Source organism: Bradysia coprophila, unplaced genomic scaffold, assembly GCF_014529535.1.
Source record: "Bradysia coprophila strain Holo2 unplaced genomic scaffold, BU_Bcop_v1 contig_350, whole genome shotgun sequence".
Classification (NCBI taxonomy): domain Eukaryota; kingdom Metazoa; phylum Arthropoda; class Insecta; order Diptera; family Sciaridae; genus Bradysia; species Bradysia coprophila.
Genome location: NW_023503608.1, coordinates 11865014 through 11885647, shown reverse-complemented (window position 1 = coordinate 11885647; position 20634 = coordinate 11865014). Strand labels below are relative to the sequence as shown.

Genomic DNA, 20634 nt, shown 5'->3' with positions numbered 1-20634 from the left:
TTTTTTTCATCCGAGGCGAAGCCGAGGTCAATAAACACACGAAAACGAGACTTTTCATTTTTATACCGAGTTATGTAATGGATTTTACATGCTGAGGGCTTCGAAAGAAGTGTTTGCAACATGAGTTAGTACTAATTTGCTGTCAATGAAAATTTTAGAAAAATTTAGAAATTTATAGAATTTTTAGAAATCTTTAGAAAATTCTAGAAATTTCTAGAATTTTTAGAAAATTTTAGAAAATTTTAGAAAATTTTAGAAAATTCTAGAATTTTTAGAAAATTTTAGAAATCGTTTTCTAAAAAATAGGCCCTGCCGACAACGCACAAAACATATCGATATTCGTCATCATTATTTGCGTGAAAAAGTTGCTGATCGTACAGTGGTCATCAAGTACATTTCGACTGATAATATGGCTGCAGATAATCTCACCAAAGCGGTTAGTAAAGAAAAACATAATTTTTGCTCAGAGGAAATGGGGTTGTGGTTTTAAGATTTGCTAACTGATTTCCAGTCTAATTTCGTTTACATTTAATTTTTTTAATTCAGTTTAGTAATTTGCTGATAAATTTATTTTTCTAATTCTTTTGCCTAAATTTTGAATTACGCTTTGAACTAAAATTGCTATCTGAAATCTAATTAACAATCATAAAAAGTGAGGGTGTTGAGAGCAACCCGACTACTTATATTCACCGCCTAATGTAACACGTAGATACATTGTAATTAGGATGAGAACTCTTTGAATAAAGTTTAGTTCTGATTGTAAACTCAATACGAAAAGTCGCATTTATTATTTCCATCGCTAATACTCTGCCATCATATTTCTTCTTAGTTTCTAAACATCATTCTACTATAAATAATCAATAAATCTACAACATCTTCTGTTCAAAGTATCAAAAAATCTACTACTTCATTTATTTTCACAAATGTCACTATGTAATGTAAGACCACGTAAACCGCGTCCCAAAATTCATTTTTGTCGTTTCTGTCTATAAATATAATATTGGCAAAAGTCTACCGAGAAAAAGGAGAAAGTTGTTTGACCAAAGAAATTCGTTAATCTGACACGAAGGCTTCGACATTCGACAATGATAACACACTAAGCAATTTTATCATATCCCATATTTTTACTCAATAACGCAACCTTTTTCAAACAAAAATTGAAGTTCCCAAAGACAACACATATCTCCGAGAAATACATGTATAAGCCAAATCCCAACGTTATTGTTGTTTATTGTTTTTGGTGTTATTATTTTGGAAATCGATAAACGGTATAGGCTGTACCACACGTTACGTATCTAAAATTGTAAATCAAATGTAAATTCTAACTGCAAAATACTCGTCTCCAGCATCGTTACACTGACGATATATTATTGTAATCAGTAAATTATCGCCAGCTACATCATAATATATCTTCCTTTACCACTCTCCACCTCGTATATATCAGCTAGATTAGACTTTTTCCTGCATTCTTCGTCGCACGTGTCCAAATGAAAGCGATGCGGTATATAAATTTCCGACTTATTCCCTGTTCAGCTATAATTTTACGAACATTTTAATGACATTCACCTGAAGAGAAGTTTTTTTTGAACACATTATTTCCCTACGAAATTGCCGGAAGAATAAACTAATTTTATTAAATTTTGGTCCAGTTTGGTATGTTACTTTAGATAACTAAACATAAACTTTGCAAAATTCTTTAAATTCTTTGCGGAAAGTGATGACGATGATGGTACAAAAAGCAAAGACGAAGTAAAATAAAAAGGAAAATTCATACTTTTTACATTCAAAGAAATGTAATTTTTTATCATCTAGATGACATCGTGGTCAAGAGGAGCGAAAATAAATGAAAAAAAAAATCTCAAAGTAAAAATCTAAGTGAAAGATATAAGACCGAAGAGCAGTTTAGACAATATTTATTTAGTTCACTTGATGAATACCTTGAGGACGAAATAGATTATTTGCCATTCGCAATGAAAAACGTGAACTGGCTTTTGACTGCTTTCAAGATAAGAAAAATCTGATTTGAAAGTGCAAAACTTTTAATTTATTTCAAAGAATAATTAGAGCAACTTCAAGTGAAAATTCAGTAGCATTATAAACACTAAGCGAATTGCAGGATGATACGCATGCTGCTGTCATATGATATAATCCATTATCTTTTGAAATTAATCAATAAATAAGATTTTAAAAATTTGGCACAAATCATTTCGGTAAAATCTTAAATAAAAATCGTCGGCATATATGCATACTAACCCACTGACTGAGTCTGTGAAAATTTCTTATTCACTTTCATGAAATTTCTTGGAATCAAGAAAGTTAAGAAATTTGGAGTCATTAATTTAAATTTTCTAGATATTCTAGATTTTTCTAAATTTTCTATATTTTCCAGATTTTGTCGAATGGAAAATTTCCATGGGAAACTTTTGATTTTCGCAAGAATTTCATGGTTTTTTGTGAAAATTTCCTTGATTTTGAAATTTTAGCTCAAAGACAGCTAGTGAACTAAATAATTAGATGAAGAACCATTGCATAACAAAGAATGATTATCTGGAAGAATCTTACTTATGTAGCGATAGAAACTATTGCTATTGAAAGTTTTGCTATGGAAACTGTTGCAATGGAAACTGTTGGTATTTGCAGACAGATTGATACTCAATAAAGGAAAATTCTTTGTAAATAAGAGAAAATAGAAATATGTGGGATACGATTTTCTCTAATTCTTTCACCCACGAGCCATGATGACTTGTAAAAGATTAAAATAGTGCTTCAAACGTAGATGCAACTGACGAATTTTGACAACAATATTTTTTTTTAATTCTAATTTTTCCTAAACTTTTCAAAGTGCAACCAACCACACTTTGAAAACTTTAGGAGAACTCAGTAGCTAGTAACTAAAAGTCAAATAGCTTGAACCTTTTATGCAAGATTAAAATCAAAGCCTGGAATGTAATTACCCAGAGAACAATAGAATGTAAATAATTCAAAGGACAAGACTATATAATAAACAAATCCACACTTAAAATGTAATCACACCGCAAAACATACATATAAATTCGTTCGTATTTCATGAGCTATCGTGCATCTTCTCAAAATTATTTGGGTTTGAATATTTTGCTATTTTGCTATATTGCTTCATAGTCCTATGTATATAACAGATACATAAGTCTTTCATTTAATTCTGCACGACAAGGACATGACAAAATATTTTGAAAACCAAATCCTTTCATTTTATCCTGTTCAATTATAAATTTATCGACATTATAATGTTATTTATGTCTGGTGGATGTAGCGGAACACGCTCAACTGAAGACTGTTTTATGTGTATTTCGGATAATCTCACCCAATTATAAATTTAAATAAAATACTAAATGTTCCTCGACGGAGAAAATCTGCAACACTAAACCTACTCAATTGCTTCCATTGTAAGGACAACTCATTGTTCGTTCTGCCCAAGTAAAAAAAAAATTGGGTAAACTAACCGCAATGCTAAACTCGTAATTTCAGCAAGCAAATTTGCATTTGATATTAAATAAGAAAAATAACTAAGGGATCCAGTATCCGGTTTTAATTGGATGAATGTAATCAATAACTAATAAAATCCACCGTGAACTCTAAATCGGGGTGAGTTATTTCTAGGCTGTCTTGAAAATGTGATAAGAACTCATTGCTAATTGAAGAAAAATCATCGAAGTAGAAACGAGTTTCACAGTTGATAAAATATACATTCGAAAAGAGAATCCGAAGAAACAGGTCAGCAAAGTGATGTCCTATTTTGTATATTGAACGTGTAGGTCATTTGGTCCATTGTGTACATTACAACTAAATTTCAATTAATTGCAATAATTATTCTCGAAAAATGACTCACTGTACAAACAAACAAAAAAACGTGATGAAAGAAAGAGAGAGAGAGAGAGTAAGCTAAAAATAATTTATTTATATCTCCATCATTTGTTTTGGCAACATTTCGAATTTAATTACTTGAGTAAAAAAATAAATCTTTATTTTTAATTAATTACAGTTTGTTGTTGAAAGCAGTGGCTCTTCTCGCAAACGTATTTAATATAGAAAATGTTAGATTTTATATATAATGTTTGCAGTTGATAAGAAACATCGTTATGCTGTATGAAAGCAAACTCAGGGCATTAATGAAAAATGCGATGACAAGGCAAGTCATTTTACTTATCCAAAACTTCCGTTACAGCATCTCAGCCAGTCGTATCATTAGGTACACATTTATACATCTCTCTATATATCTTTGCACATTTTCCTTCTAGCAAAAAAAAAAACGTTTTTACAGAAAAACGGTGTACAGTTTCAAGTGAGGAAAATTGTGTTCCACTTTATGTGTAACAGTGGAAAGTCGGTTGTTGCACAATTAGTGTAATTGAAGTGTGAAGAAATTTCGGACAGTTTGTCAAAATAATTAATCAATTTAAAGAGTTTGATGATTGGGAAAACATTTGACCTATAACTAAAGAACATCAAGTGGAGCCGTTACGGGGATTTGTTTCGGATGGTATCAATTCAGTTCCAAATTTAAATTGTCCATGAACGTTTTTAAAACATTTACCGAATAGCTACATAAGGGTACGTTATTTATTACGAAACATGCCCACATGCTGAACTCGAATCCATGATCTCGTTAAATCTTTTTCTCAGAACGAATTCACCCACATTAAATCAATCGTCTAACAAACTCTATTATAAGCTGCCTGATATTACGTTCCTGACCTATTCTCGGACTACTACAACAGCAGCAACAAAAAATTAACAAAACAAATTCAATTTTTCACCATGGATGAACAGTTTTACGATTTATTTCTAGTCGGCCATTATTCTCCATACATCACTTCTGATTCTGAGTGAATTCACCACATCGCTGTAATGAATCCTCTATTACATACAACACAACGCAAACCAACATTTATCTTTCTCATGGTTCTGCTTGCTTAAATGATTTTGCCTTTATTTTTCATACTCAACTTTTCTTCGTCCATTCAACGATTTAAATGGGGGAAAGTTAAACCTTACATTCATCAAACGAAACCGGTCCATATCATCCCCAGTTCGTTATTATTTCGATATTATTCCATACGCACGGTGCGCTTGAAAATGCCCATGCCTGATGTGTTGTGCACATCATTTTTTTTTGATATTAGTATAGATCAGTTTCGTGATTAAGGACAATTTTTTTGCTCTAAATTTGTATTGCTGAGTTAGCCTAGAGTCTCACCTTTCCAATGATACCGAACATGCTGTGTTTCAGCATAGCCATGTAACTTTCATACGGACTTAAGGGCTACCTAAAATATAAAATAAGGTCTAGCTTAAGTCCGTAAAAAAGTTATTTGGTCGTGTTGAAACACAGCATGTTTGGTATCGTTTAAAAGATGAGACTCTAGGCTAACTCAGCAATATAAACTTAGAGCAAGAAAAAAATTGCAAAAACGAAAAATTCGTCTACACACAATGAATTTCGAAAACCGACACATTTTCAGTTTCAGTTTACTTGAGTTTCTGAACCGACGTTACAATAGTTCCACTTTTTTAGTTACACTTTTTTTCTTTAACTAAAAAAAGTGGGACTATCTTCCTATTGCGTGTGTGCAGTGTGACAATAGTTCGACTTTTTGAAAATTTTACCCAAAAAATTGAACTAAAAAAAAGTGGAACTATTGTCCATTGCACACACGCAATAGGAAGATAGTTCCACTTTTTTTAGTTTCATCGAAAAAGTAGAACTAAAAAAGTGGAACTATCTTCCCATTGCGTGTGTGCAGCGTGACAATAGTTCCACTTTTTTTAGTTCCACAAACAAGATATTTCTAAATATGTTTGCTTACTACATCTGAAAAGTGGAACTATTGTCACACTGCACACACGCAGTGGGAAGATAGTTCCACTTTTTTTCTTTAATACTAAATCAATTTAAAAAAAATGATGTGCACGACATATCAGTATCGTTTCAAGCTCACCGTAACAAGCACACATACTTGGTATCTAGATAAATGTATAAAATGAATATAATCTATAATATGGTGGTGGTGGCGGAATCGTGTGTATAGTATGGTGTATATGGTAAACATAAACGATATGTTTCAAGTTCTTCATTCTGCACATAAAATAAACTAAGACAAAATAAAAAGACATGACAACATGAAGAGCACTTCAGAACATTCCAGTTAAGGGTCCCCTGAAGAAGCTAAACAATATTCCACAGTTGTTGGTATAAAATATATAAAAAAAATTAAATAAATTGTAACGTTTTACTTCGTTCAATTGCTCCGCTTTATGTACAATTTACGCAAAAGCGTTCTTTCGGTTGGTGTAGATTGAGAAAATTCGTGCAGTTATAAAGAAACAAATTTTAATTTAATGAGACTGATGCTTTGTTGTACACAAGGAAAAAACCTGTGTTTCTTTATGTCAATTGCTGAGCATCCGAAAGTGAAGTGGATTTTAAAAACAGAAACGTTGTTTTGGCGTGAAGTTTTATTTTTGTTTTTTGAAGAAAAAAAAAGTTAGAAGTTGTGCTCCAATTCGTATGGCTGATTCGTATGAAGAAACATAATGTAGTGAGCTTTTCCTACAAAATTATTTACGTTCAGAATAATGAACTCTTCTGTAGACTAACAATCTTATTCCATTTTGATTGAGTTGAAAAATGTGTAAAGAAACGTTGATATAGTTTAGAATTGCATGTAGAGTCAACGAGCATCTTCTTCGCAACATATGATGTTTAAATTTACCATACGAGGCAAGATGGATGGGCCTTAAATTCACCATATAACTTATATGGCGAATTTAAGGCTTACGCTTATATGATATAAGGCACTCTAGGTAAGTCACTATTAACATCTTGGCCTATTTTAATGGATTTAAATTCCCGAAAATTCCTTAAAGAAATTGCTTGTAAATCATTATCATAAGTAGGGATGGGAGACGTTCAAAATTATCGATAATATCAATCAAAAGAAATTATCGATAATTTATTAATCAAATCGTTATCGATAATTTAATAATTGTCGATAATTATCAAAATATCGAAATTCGTTAATTATCAAAATATCGATATTTATCTAAAAATTCATTACAATATACCGAAATCGGACCGAAATATCGATATATCGAATTATCGATATCTTGATAATTATCAAAATATCAATAATTATCGATTATCGATATTTTTTTGATAATTTTCGATAAAAAAAGTCGATAATTACGATAATCGATAAATTTCGATAATCATTATCATTATCGCCCAAGCCTAATCATAAGGTTAAGATTTAACCAAGATATTAAATTTCAAAACTTGGAAATTTGTAGAAATTTGTATGAAGAAATGGATTTTCATACATTTTGAAATTGATGAATTTTACCAACCTTTGTTACTCTGTTACTCTGTTACTTTGTCACTTTGTTACAACGAAACTTTGAGCGGATTCGGCTGAAAATTGTTAAGGACGTAATTCTAAGAAACTGATTTGAAGGAATTTTTATAAAAGCTTATAATTTCGGAGTGTGTTACGCTATTGAGCTGCGAGACCCATAACTCAGAAAATATGGCAGATAGAAAGTTCGTTTAAAAAAAAAATTTATAGAGTTTCAGATTTCAGTCGACACGTGTTTCATGGTTTTCCTAAAAAGTCGTCTATTTGAAAGCTATGGGCGTTTTAAGTGCGAGCTATGTCAGCCATAGCTCGGAAAATACTGCAGATGGAAACCTCGTGTAAACGACAAAGTTATAGAGTTTCAGATTCTACTCGATGCGTGTTTCATTGTTTTCCTAAATAGTCGCTTATTTGGAAGCTATGAACGTTTTAAGTGCGAGCTATGTCACCTATAACTCGGAAAATAAGGCAGATGGAAACCTCGTGTAAAAGACAAAGTTATATAGTTTTAGATTCTAGTCGATGCGTGTTTCATTTTTTCCCTAAAAAGTCGCTTATTTGGGAGCTATGAGCGTTTTAAATGCGTCAAATTTTCGATTTTTATCAAATTTTTCATTTTCGTCAAATTTTTGAATTTCGTCAAATTTTCGAATTTCGTCAAATTTTTAATTTTCGTCAAATTTTCGATTTCCATAAAATTTTCGAATTCAGTCAAATTTTCGAATTCCGTCAAATTTTCGATTTTCGTCAAATTTCGATTTTCGTTAAATGAAAGCTGGAAGGTTCAGATCAAAGAGAAAGTTATACAGTTTTGTAAGAAGAATATTTTCGTTCAAACTGCACAATATGATTGTCTATTATCTGCGACCAAATTCTAAAAAATCACAACTTACAAAAGAGCTGATATCGCCCAAAACTACTTACAGTGGAGGTGTGACGCAAGTCCTGTTATCCACTTACAAAAGAACTGATATCGGTGAAGGTGACGCTTACAGATTCGACACGCAAAAAGATATGCGTCATAAATGGCAGCTGATGAGGATAGTACGCGAAAGTTTTATCAACAAAAATATTACCAGAAAAATTTTAGGAAGAAAATTATAATAAAAAAAAATTTGCGTCAAAAAACCTTAAGCAAAAGGAATTGTAGTGAATTTAATTCCCTTAAAATAGGCCCTGATCGACATTTATATACAATATTCCCTTATGGGTGTCTTTACATTCCATATTCCATATTTTTGGCATAATTCAATTTATTTTTCCCTAAAATTCAGATTAACGAACATGATTTCAATTCATGTGACATCTTCCACAGTCTAGTGTCTAATACGTTACAAATTACTCATTACGAAAAATGGCTTAATCTCTCTGCACAATTGAATTAGCAACCCCCAAATTTTCTTTTGTGTGACAAAAACTTAAAACTTTGCCGTTGAAGCTGCTCCAGCTCTCTGTGATGTTGGACTAATCTTCTACGGCGTCACAAAAAGACATCCCAGAGATAAATCATTAAAAAGTTTCTAGCAACATTTTACCAAACATTTTCTATATCTGTACATGTGCTGTATACCATCAGAACCATTTACCAAGCTCGAAAGTTGTTCAAATACATTCCGGATAAAAGGTGTATGACTATGGAAAATATATGGCACACACCAATCGCAAAGTTGCACGCTCCAGTCGTATAATAAATAATGCATTTTGGAAATGTTTTTCGATTTTGATTAAATATATAAAGTATAAGTATGTTCTGGTTGAGCTATACGTTCCGCAGTGTGTACATGCAAAACATCCAATGTTAGCTTATGTTAGATGTGTTACAGCAGCACAGCTATATATAATATTATGTCACTATTCCTATGAAATTAAAATAGAATAACTGTGTGTGTGTGTGTCGAAAGCCAAAGGATTGTTTTAGTTGTTATATTACGTTTCAATACGAGACCCGATCGGATCGATATAAAATCCAAATCAAATATTTTATTTTGAAAACCGAACGTACGAACGTTGATCTTGATGTACATGTCTTACATACATATATGGATATGTTCCATTCATAACACAGCGTTTGCCTGACACAGCATAAATCAATAATTTAGCACGGCTCAATCTATCATAAATGTGAATTTCAGTGGAGATATTGATTGCATTCATTGTAAATCACTCATTTACATATTGGCAGTGATGGAAAATATTGCTATGAATTTGATTGCGTGTCGCTGTATAATGTTGATATTGCCCAGGCCAGAGGAACAATGTAAAGTAGCACACGAAATTGAAGAGTTATGAATGTTTGCGCAGATGGCAAAAATGATTTCTATAACGGGCGAGGAACATGTTGTAAGTACAATTTTATCGAAATTTTCCGTTATCATCAACGCTAAGAGTTTTGTAATAGAAATTACTGGCATTCATTTTCGAATCATATCTCTTACCCCAGCCTTTCCGACCTTATCCAATATTTGTACATCGTTGATCGATCGATGCATATCAAATTTCCATTAGACGGTTGTTTCACTGGAATAGAGAATAGGTTGACCAGAATTCTCAGTTTCAACCCCCAGGGTTGGTTGTTTGGTTATTTGCTCAATAATTTCACAACGTTACACTTCTTGTGTTACATTATTGGGCGCCACATGTAAAATTCATAAGATGAGTGTTGTGTTGTCAGCATCAAAGTCTTTCAAAGTAGAATCAACAACTGTGAAGGGATTATTTTCCTTTGACACTTCCCACAGTTGATAGACTTGACACCGGGACATTTAGCGTAAATTCTTAGTAGCTGAATCCTAAAAGCGACCAAAGAGGTCAACGGCCAAAATTCGACATAATCAGTGTCATAATTTACAGCAAGTCAAAAGACTTATGAAAATGTTCCGCTGGTATTAGCACGAGACTCTTATATAAGTTTTACATTGCGTACCCGAGTAAAAATGAAAGTCTCAAAGGTTCGAAAAGAGACGTCTCACGGTCTCAAATCCTTTGTGTTGTGAGACGTGAGACGTCTCTTTTCGAATCTTTGAGACTTTTATTTTTACTCGGGTACCAAAAAGGTTAAATTTTAACATTACAGCTTTGTCTTGAGGGTTGCCCACAGGATAGGCATTGTATAGTATATACCTAAGCGAAGCTCATCTGTCATTTTATCGATTCAACGTACTAGATCAGTGAAAATGCGTACGAGGTCTATACTAAGCTTAAGCACAAGAATCGTCGTTATTTGATCGTTTTCGTTGATTTTGTTTATTTAAAAGCGAAAAAAAAGGCTGCAAGGCGCAACCAGCAAAAAACGATCTCTTCAAAAACAAATATTTACAATAAATAAAATCATAAACTATATTACGTCCCAAAGTCCCCAAGATTAAATTAACGTTTCTCCGTGGAATTGCAATAGAAACCTTGCAAAAGGTAATCCATGGATTAATAAACCCAATTTCTTAATTTCTTGTTTTGGGACCCATGCAACCTAGTGATTCAAAAGCAATGGGTGTAAATAAACAATTTTCTTTTAAACGTATGTAATGATTATGCTTGAATCTTTCAGCATTATCTGCAATTGATCCAGATTTCTTGGATGATTGACTTACAGTTTGTTCATTTCATTTTTACACAGTTTCTAAAGATTGTCGATATGTCAGAGTTTTTAATGTACCCAGTCAATTAAGTTCTTCCCAAATTGCGCAATATTTGAATTCGCGATAGAAATTTTAAATTTTGCGCCAAAAATTCATAATTTGGGAAGAACTTAATTGACTGGGTACATTTAAAACTCTGACATATCTAAAACTGTGTAAAAATGACATGAACAAACTGTAAATAAGATGGAGCTAGTGTGTCTCTAATGGTTACATCCCATAAAATCGGTTTACCGTGACTCCATGGAATTAGAGTCACACCGTCCGGTCTTTTACCGTCATCTCTAGAAATGCCCGGAGAACAGATTCGGAAAACCTGAAGAGGAAAATGCAAGAGAAAAGATTTTATTAACTTCATCATGTCCTGGAATCCATACTCCGCTTTTATTGCAAGATAAACCGTGTAAGCCATCCTTCGTAACCCTCTTTCCACAAATACATTTATGTTCCTCGCATAATTGGCTACCCAAACGAAGATAAACAGCAATTCTTGCAGGATTGTTATCTAATAGTAGGCCTAACTGACTCGATGGAACCACTTGCAGCCACTTTGAAGACTCTTTAGTTGATGATGCAAGTTGTCACAACTATTCACTACACAAAATGGAAACAATTCACTTGGGGATGTTGTCCCCTGAACTTCTTGTTCAACCATCTTTTTATTAATCCTTTCTTCTTCTTCTATCGTCTTACAACAGTCTCCTTAGATTCAATTCATTCTAAAAGCCTTCTTGATCATTGTCAGATTCCTAACATACTCCCACCTTGACCGTAAATAATGTCATCATTATCAAGGTCAACCAATAATGCCACCAGCGTGTGCGACTGAGCCAGTATGATTTGCTTTTGTTTTAACAGTCTACACGTTGTACGTTCTTTAACTGGATGTCTTCGCCAGATGACCATTGACTAAACCAATCTTGATGAATCATTTTCCTGTCATCATTGGATGCTGCCAGATTGCCACTGACTAAACCAATCTTGATGAACCATTTTCTTGTTATCATTGGATGCTGTCAGATTGCCACTGACCAAACCAATCTTGATGAACCATTTTCTTATCATCATTGGATGCCGTCAGATTGCCACTGACCAAACCAATCTTGATGAACTATTTTCTTGTCATCATTGGATGCTGCCAGATTACCACTGACCAAACCAATCTTGATGAACCATTTTCACAGGCATTGCTGCACTTTCTTCTTCTTCGAATGTTAGACCTTTTGATGAACTGTCTGGCTTCAGCGAAACACTGAATTGTGGGTGAATCTAATTTGTGTCTACTGCACAACCAACGGACCAACGATGTGTGACTACTGCACAACCAACGGCCAACGATGTGTGACTACTGCACAACCAACGGCCAACGATGTGTGACTACTGCACAACCAACGGGTCAACGATGTGTGACTACTGCACAACCAACGATGTGTGACTGCTGCACAACCAACGGAACAACGATTTGTGACTACTGCACAACCAACGGGCCAACAATGTGTGACCACTGCACAACCAACGGCCAACGATGTGTGACTACTGCACAACCAACGGGACAACGATTTGAAAGTTTTCTTAGACCGAATCAATTTGACAAATTTCAAGGTTTCTTGAAAGATAAATACTGCCTGTGCCCAATCCACACTCGGGTGAGCTGACTCCGGACACATCCACAGTAAATATCTTACGATCATATAGTATGAGTCATATCATATATAGGGCTTTTGAAATTGATTTCCAACATTTCCAAGCAACAGATGTAATATTTAATGAGGTTTGGCCCTAACATTTTTGGTCCTAACTTTATTGCAAGTAAAATTTTGTTTTCAAATGCTATGTCCCGTCCCTACTACATGAAAACGCCTTTTGTACCTATTTTACTAGTAAGTATTTGTAATTTTGAATTTCTGGAGTAATATTCAGAGTCTCAATGAACTTCTCTCCATCAAACGACTCGAGTTAATCCTTCGCAATCTAGAAATGTGTTACAAAACACTGGCCAGAGTCGTCATTTATTTTTATAGTCTTTGTCGATGAAAACCGATTAACTGTTCAGAAAGATTAAAAAGAAAATATCGAGTTCTCAGTAGGGTAAACAGGTCAGTTACGAGCCCCTTGTGAGCTGCGAGAACTGATAATGGAAATTGAGTCACAAATATGTACTTGAAAGAGATAAAACTAGGGGCTCGTAACTAAAATAAAAGGGTGCTCGTAACTATCCGGTTTACCCTAAAATTTTGAAAACTTAAGTAAAATGATTGTACTCTGCGAATAAGGATATTTACACCTTCGTTCGTAAAAATTTATCAAATTATGAGTTTTTGTTATCATTATTAACTTTATATATACATTGTACTTTGACGACACTTCAGTTATTAGGTGTAAATTACACTTAAGCTCTTAAAAAACATAACAAACGAACGTAAAACAAGTCTATAAAAAATGTTAGTAGTCTCTACCTGTCATAAAGTACGAGTGTAATATGGAAATGGTCGACAGTTTATTCGTTGACTCTGAGCAGAACGTACACTTTTTTAGATTTTGATAGGAAATCCTTGAGTATATACTTAATTGATAGAAAAATAGTCAAACAGTATTGAGCAAACCTTAAGTTGTCTTTGTATTGAGTAGGTGTCTATTACGATTTTAGAGTGATTGCGATGGTTAAACATTAAAGACACGAGTGTTCATGATTGTCTTTGTCTCGGATCATTTTTTTATTAACTTTTATTTAGTGAAACATACTAGACATCAAAATCTGAAGTGAAAGTACTTCTGGTACTGGATGGTATCATGCTATTTGGAATAATAAAGCGGAGAAAAATATAATCCAACACATTTCGTAGATTTTGTAAAATTCATCCGTTAAAATTCAACCAATTTTCCTCGAAAGCGAAACGAGTTCGGCTGCCACTGACATGATTTTCCTTGACACCCTTCAGCGACAAAACGAAATGACATTTTCCCGGAATTTATATTTCATCGAGCATTTCAGTAACAATACTAACAACGAATCGAAAGAGAGCCATTTCTCAATTTATTCAAAATTCTTTTCCATCAGGACCGCTTTCAAATTTCATTTACAATTAAGCTCCTTTTTAACACCATTCAAAAAAAAAGTTCACATTCTGCAAAGTATCGTGACACAAATCATTTTAATTGACTGTAGTAACTTTATGTACATGTGAAAAAAGACCAAAAAATAACAAACGGAACATTCAGATTTTTGAAAATAATTTTACTACACAAAGCTTTTGATATTTAGATTAATTCCCATTTTATTTCCAAAATACAAAAATGTAAAATCCTTGTTCCACTTTATATGTTTGTTTTGTTCTTTATGTCCATGGAGAGCTTTATACATGAGCGAAGAGTACTTCAGCTTACCACAATCAGCTTTCGAAACAGTTATTTCGCCGGAGATGAAAAAGTCAATAATTTTAAAATGGACATTGCCGATCAAATCCAACTGACAGCATCCAAAATCATAAAATAATAGTAATAAAAAAGACGAGTAAAAAATTGTTCATTCACCGCATCATCACACATTTTTTTATGATTTTATGTGTTTCCAATACAGCTATCATTTTTTGGTAGATAGATATATATATAAGTCGAACGTAGTTACACATCCACATTACATAGACAACAAATATAAACGGGAGGTATCCAACGTATTAAATATATATGAATTATATGTGAAAGGATTTCGGTACCATCGATACGATATATAAGTATATTGTGATGGTATATAGTACAGTCACAACACACCAACAAAGAGGAAGCTTTCATATTATTGAAAATCATATGAATCATTTACGGCTCATTGAGTTTATTACATAAAAATGAAGCTATTTTCGGTTGCTTATTATTACTTGTGTTTATTGTGATTTCTCTTAGCTTTTTTTGTTTAGGTGAAGGATGTGCTATGCGCATCGGACCATTCGTACGGGCCATAGAATGGCAATAATATATGGTTAGACAACAAACACTGGATTCTGAGATATTTATTATGTTTTGTTTTGATAATGTGGAAGTCATCTGAGCGTAGATATAATAACTCGATTTGAATTATGATGTCAGTGTGAAATTTAGTGTGAATTGTGAATGATGGTGTGTGTGGGTGTGTGAGTGGGTTAACAGTGTTTTTGTTACATGTACATGAGGTAAATATAACGTGAAAAATGTGTTACTGGTGAAACATATGCACGCAATTATGTTTCAAAAACACTTTCTTTTTTTAGTACTTTAGACATGCCTCTGATTAACATAATAGAATTCTTACTTTTCCACTTTTTCTGAATCATTCGACAGGTGTACAGACCATTTTCGATGCTACTTCCGAAATTTCTTTTATATCAAATTGACCATGCAATTAAATTACCTTTCAAATAATCTATTACGGTCCAAAATCGAAAAGTTCAGGATTCTTAGTTCGGAACATACTTGAGAGTATTTAGAGTTTTAAAAGTCATCGATGTTTCCAGTCAATAAAGTGTTTCCAGGTAATGATATTTTGGCGCAAAATTTAAAAATCCCATAGTGAATTCAAATTTTGTTGCAAAATATCATATAAAATGAAAGCAAAATAAAATGATCGAGTCTGGTTTTTGACAATTGAATTTCAATTTTCAACAACCTGACTCGATCATTTTATTTTGCTTTTACCTTACTTGGAATCACTTAATTGACTGGGAACGTCGATGACTTTTTAAATTCTGATAAATCAAAAATTGTGTTTTCTAAAGGTACCACAAAATAACACAAAAGTTTTGTCATTTGGCATTAATCATTAATCAATCCGACGTATTAAGCTGACGAAGCATGGGAGGTGCGGGAATCGTGGTTTTACAGAAAATGAAAAGCATTTATCTAAAACAATATATAATTGAGATAAAAAATGTCTTGCAGATTGTTCACATATTTCGAAACATGGTTTCTATTCGAACGAAAACATAACACCACTGCACTCACGAAACATTTATTCAAAAATGATCACATCAACGTTGATTTTTTAATACAAATCCTAGAAGTTGAAATCATGTGTGCATTGACTTTTCATACACACGAAATTATTCTGTGAGATCTTTTATTGTAAGTTGCCAACATTGCTTCGAAAAAGTGAAACAAAACAAAACAAATCAAAACAAAACAAATCAAAACAAATCAAAACAAAACATGTTTCGGCCACTTGGCAACAAATTACAAGATCTGTTTTAAGGATTAATATTTGGATTTCGTTAATTATTCTTTTATGGTAGCTTAATTATGATTGGACTTAGAGGTAAACAAAGTGAAACATAAAAATATTGTAAGTATTAGGTCGCGAAACAGCACAAATTAAATTTGTTTTCCGTAGATTTCCCACGGAAAAACAATTTGTTTTTAGCTGTTTCGAAGCAATTTAAATTAAAAAATTTAAAATTTTACTTTGTTTACCTCTAAGTTCAATCTCAATGATGCTACCTGGAAAGAGTGATAATCGAAATCCATGTATTAATCTTTAAAACAGATCTTGTAATTTGTTGCCAAGTGGCCGAAACATGTTTTGTTTTGATTTGTTTTGTTTTGTTTTGATTTGTTTCGTTTTGATTTGTTTTGTTTTATTTTGATTTGTTTCGTTTTGTTTCATTTTTTGAAACAAACATGGTTTACAAAAAAGTCATAGAACAATTCCATGTAATGTTTGCACAGTGTACTATTGCGAACTTAAACGAAAATAAATCAATGTGATTATTTTTGAATGAATAATTGGTATGGGAGGTGCGGGAATCGTGGTTTTACAGAAAATGAAAAGCAATATATAATTGAGATAAAAAATGTCTTGCAGATTGTTCACATATTTCGAAACATGGTTTCTATTCGAACGAAAACATAACACCACTGCACTCACGAAACATTTATTCAAAAATGATCACATCAACGTTGATTTTTTAATACAAATCCTAGAAGTTGAAATCATGTGTGCATTGACTTTTCATACACACGAAATTATTCTATGAGATCTTTTATTGTAAGTTGCCAACATTGCTTCGACAATGTGAAACAAAACAAAACAAATCAAAACAAAACAAAACAAATCAAAACAAAACAAATCAAAACAAAACATGTTTCGGCCACTTGGCAACAAATTACAACATCTGTTTTAAGGATTAATATTTGGATTTCGTTAATTATTCTGTTATGGTAGCTTAATTATGATTGGACTTAGAGGTAAACAAAGTGAAACATAAAAATATTGTAAGTATTAGGTCGCGAAACAGCACAAATTAAATTTGTTTTCCGTAGATTTCCCACGGAAAAACAATTCATTTTTAGCTGTTTCGAAGCAATTTAAATTAAAAATTTTTAAATTTTACTTTGTTTACCTCTAAGTTCAATCTCAATGATGCTACCTGGAAAGAGTGATAATCGAAATCCATGTATTAATCTTTAAAACAGATCTTGTAATTTGTTGCCAAGTGGCCGAAACATGATTTGTTTTGTTTTGTTTTGATTTGTTTCGTTTTGATTTGTTTTGTTTTATTTTGATTTGTTTCGTTTTGTTTCATTTTTTGAAACAAGCATGGTTTACAAAAAAGTCATAGAACAATTCCATGTAATGTTTGCACAGTGTACTCTTGCGAACTTAAATGAAAATAAATCAATGTGATTATTTTTGAATGAATAATTGGTATGGTAAGTGCAATATAGTGTACATTTTTGATTCAAATAGAAATTCTTCTTCGAAAAGATTAATCGAAGATTTTTTATCTCAAATTATTTTGTTACACAGAAATGCGTTTCATTTCGCTATCAAACCATGATTACCGCACCTCCAAGTGCAATATAGTGTACGTTTTTGATTCAAATAGAAATTCTTCTTCGAAAAGATTAATCGAATTGCGAAGACTTTTTTATCTCAAATTATTTTGTTACACAGAAATGCGTTCCATTTCGCTATCAAACCATGATTACCGCACCTCCCGTAGCATTGAATTTTCTTTTTTGTAAATTATCATTGTTGATGAATAAATATTTCAAATCGCATCCATAGTTATTTTCACAACACAGGCGACAAATAGTTATTTATGCCACCAACTGATAAAGGTACTTGAGGTTTAGCTTTTCAGTCAACGCGAGTTTTACTTTTCGTCACTGAGTTGAGAAAATACTAATTTCCTCCCCTCCACTGAAGCCTAGAAAGCTTTTGTTGGAAAAATTGGAAATTTCATTTTCTCGATTGACAAAAGAAAAAGGAAAAGAGTCAAAAGTTGTAATTTTCGTCTGAGGTTAGAAAATGACTATTTTGTCACCTTCGTTAGAAAAATAGTATTTTACAAAACTAGGGATAAAATGATGAAAAGTAGAGTTTTAGTGTGAATTTTGTTGATCCGAGGTGAAGCCGAGGTCAATGAACACACGAAAACGAGACTTCATTTTTATCCCGAGTTATGTAATGGATTTTACATGCTATGAGCTTCGAAAGAAGTGCTTGAAACATGAAATGTACAGTTTTTGACGCATATAGCATGTAAAATATATTGACTTTACTAGGGAAGTAGTAGGAAAACTCTTTACCTCGCTCGTTAAGTAACATAGCAGATATCAAACTACCTCCCTGGTACAGTAATCTACTATTTTATAGTAGGTCTCAATTGAATATTATTTATTATTGCGTTAACTAAGCATATGCTTATCCATTGTTGTCGTAGTACAATTAATTATAAAAACAGAAATGAAATAAATTGCGGCGATTCGCTTCTTAGAACATATGCTCGTTTGCTCTAATTAGTTGGTTGTAATTAGTGACTCCCAGAGAACGTCATCGTTCCTAATATAATATGTCTGTAAAAAATTAAGTAAATAGATAACAAAAATGCAATTGTGTTTATTTTAGATAAGGAATCTAACATGACAAAACAGCTGTTGTCGTTTCATTGTAAAACATTTCAAATCAAACAATAAAACGGGGAAACACTTTACTTCTGGTCAAGAGAAAATAAAATAAAAATGAAAAAAAAGTCTCGACTCTATTCAACTTCCGATTAATCGTGCTACGGCGATGAATGAAATCCAGAAAGCATGTGATTGTATCAAAGTGCACACAAAGCATAAAGCACATATATATAGTTGCCAATGTGATAAAATAAGCAGGGAGGTGCGGTAATCATGGTTTGATAGCGAAATGAAACGCATTTCTGTGTAACAAAATAATTTGAGATAAAAAAGTCTTCGCAATTCGATTAATCTTTTCGAAGAAGAATTTCTATTTGAATCAAAAACGTACACTATATTGCACTTACCATACCAATTATTCATTCAAAAATAATCACATTGATTTATTTTCATTTAAGTTCGCAAAAGTACACTGTGCAAACATTACATGGAATTGTTCTATGACTTTTTTGTAAACCATGCTTGTTTCAAAAAATGAAACAAAACGAAACAAATCAAAATAAAACAAAACAAATCAAAACGAAACAAATCAAAACAAAACAAAACAAAACAAAACAAATCATGTTTCGGCCACTTGGCAACAAATTACAAGATCTGTTTTAAAGATTAATACATGGATTTCGATTATCACTCTTTCCAGGTAGCATCATTGAGATTGAACTTAGAGGTAAACAAAGTAAAATTTTAAATTTTTTAATTTAAATTGCTTCGAAACAGCTAAAAACAAATTGTTTTTCCGTGGGAAATCTACGGAAAACAAATTTAATTTGTGCTGTTTCGCGACCTAATACTTACAATATTTTTATGTTTCACTTTGTTTACCTCTAAGTCCAATCATAATTAAGCTACCATAAAAGAATAATTAACGAAATCCAAATATTAATCCTTAAAACAGATCTTGTAATTTGTTGCCAAGTGGCCGAAACATGTTTTGTTTTGATTTGTTTTGATTTGTTTTGTTTTGATTTGTTTTGTTTTGTTTTGTTTTGTTTCACTTTTTCGAAGCAATGTTGGCAACTTACAATAAAAGATCTCACAGAATAATTTCGTGTGTATGAAAAGTCAATGCACACATGATTTCAACTTCTAGGATTTGTATTAAAAAATCAACGTTGATGTGATCATTTTTGAATAAATGTTTCGTGAGTGCAGTGGTGTTATGTTTTCGTTCGAATAGAAACCATGTTTCGAAATATGTGAACAATCTGCAAGACATTTTTTATCTCAATTATATATTGTTTTAGAGAAATGCTTTTCATTTTCTGTAAAACCACGATTCCCGCACCTCCCAGGTGTGGCTGTGATAGGTGAGACATTTCTTAAATTATTTATTTTTGCTTTAGGAAAAATAGTGAATTGTGCAGAAAAAATATGTCGCACCGTTCGATAACTTTATTTGAACTAAGTATTTCAAATGCAGCTATTAGAAACTAAGTTATGAATTTCGAAAGCTCTTCAACGGAATGAAGTCGTTCCTTTGTGTAAGACGATTAGATTTATACTTTGATTGTATCAATGCACTGAGAAATACTGTCATCAGTTAATACTTTCCAAAGCAGGCACAACATGACAGCAAGTGACAATGAATCGGAAGAATTTGCGATTTGTAATGTCTGATAAAAAAGAAGAGGAAGTTGTCCCAAAAAAAATATTTCCATTTAAACAACAGTCGT

At 32.4% G+C, this 20634-nt stretch overlaps 1 protein-coding gene across 7 annotated transcripts in view; it reads right to left on the bottom strand.

The window, feature by feature from the left end:
- LOC119081026 (zwei Ig domain protein zig-8-like) overlaps positions 1-20634 on the bottom strand; it is a 141853-nt gene that overhangs the window by 111759 nt on the left and 9460 nt on the right. For 5 of the 7 annotated variants that reach the window (XM_037189712.1, XM_037189717.1, XM_037189715.1 and 2 more), the window contains exon 2: positions 14088-14089. The exons of the other annotated variants lie outside the window; for them this stretch is intronic. The gene's annotated coding sequence lies outside the window, so the exon portion shown is untranslated. The remainder of the gene's footprint in view (positions 1-14087; positions 14090-20634) is intronic. 7 annotated transcript variants of the gene reach the window in all.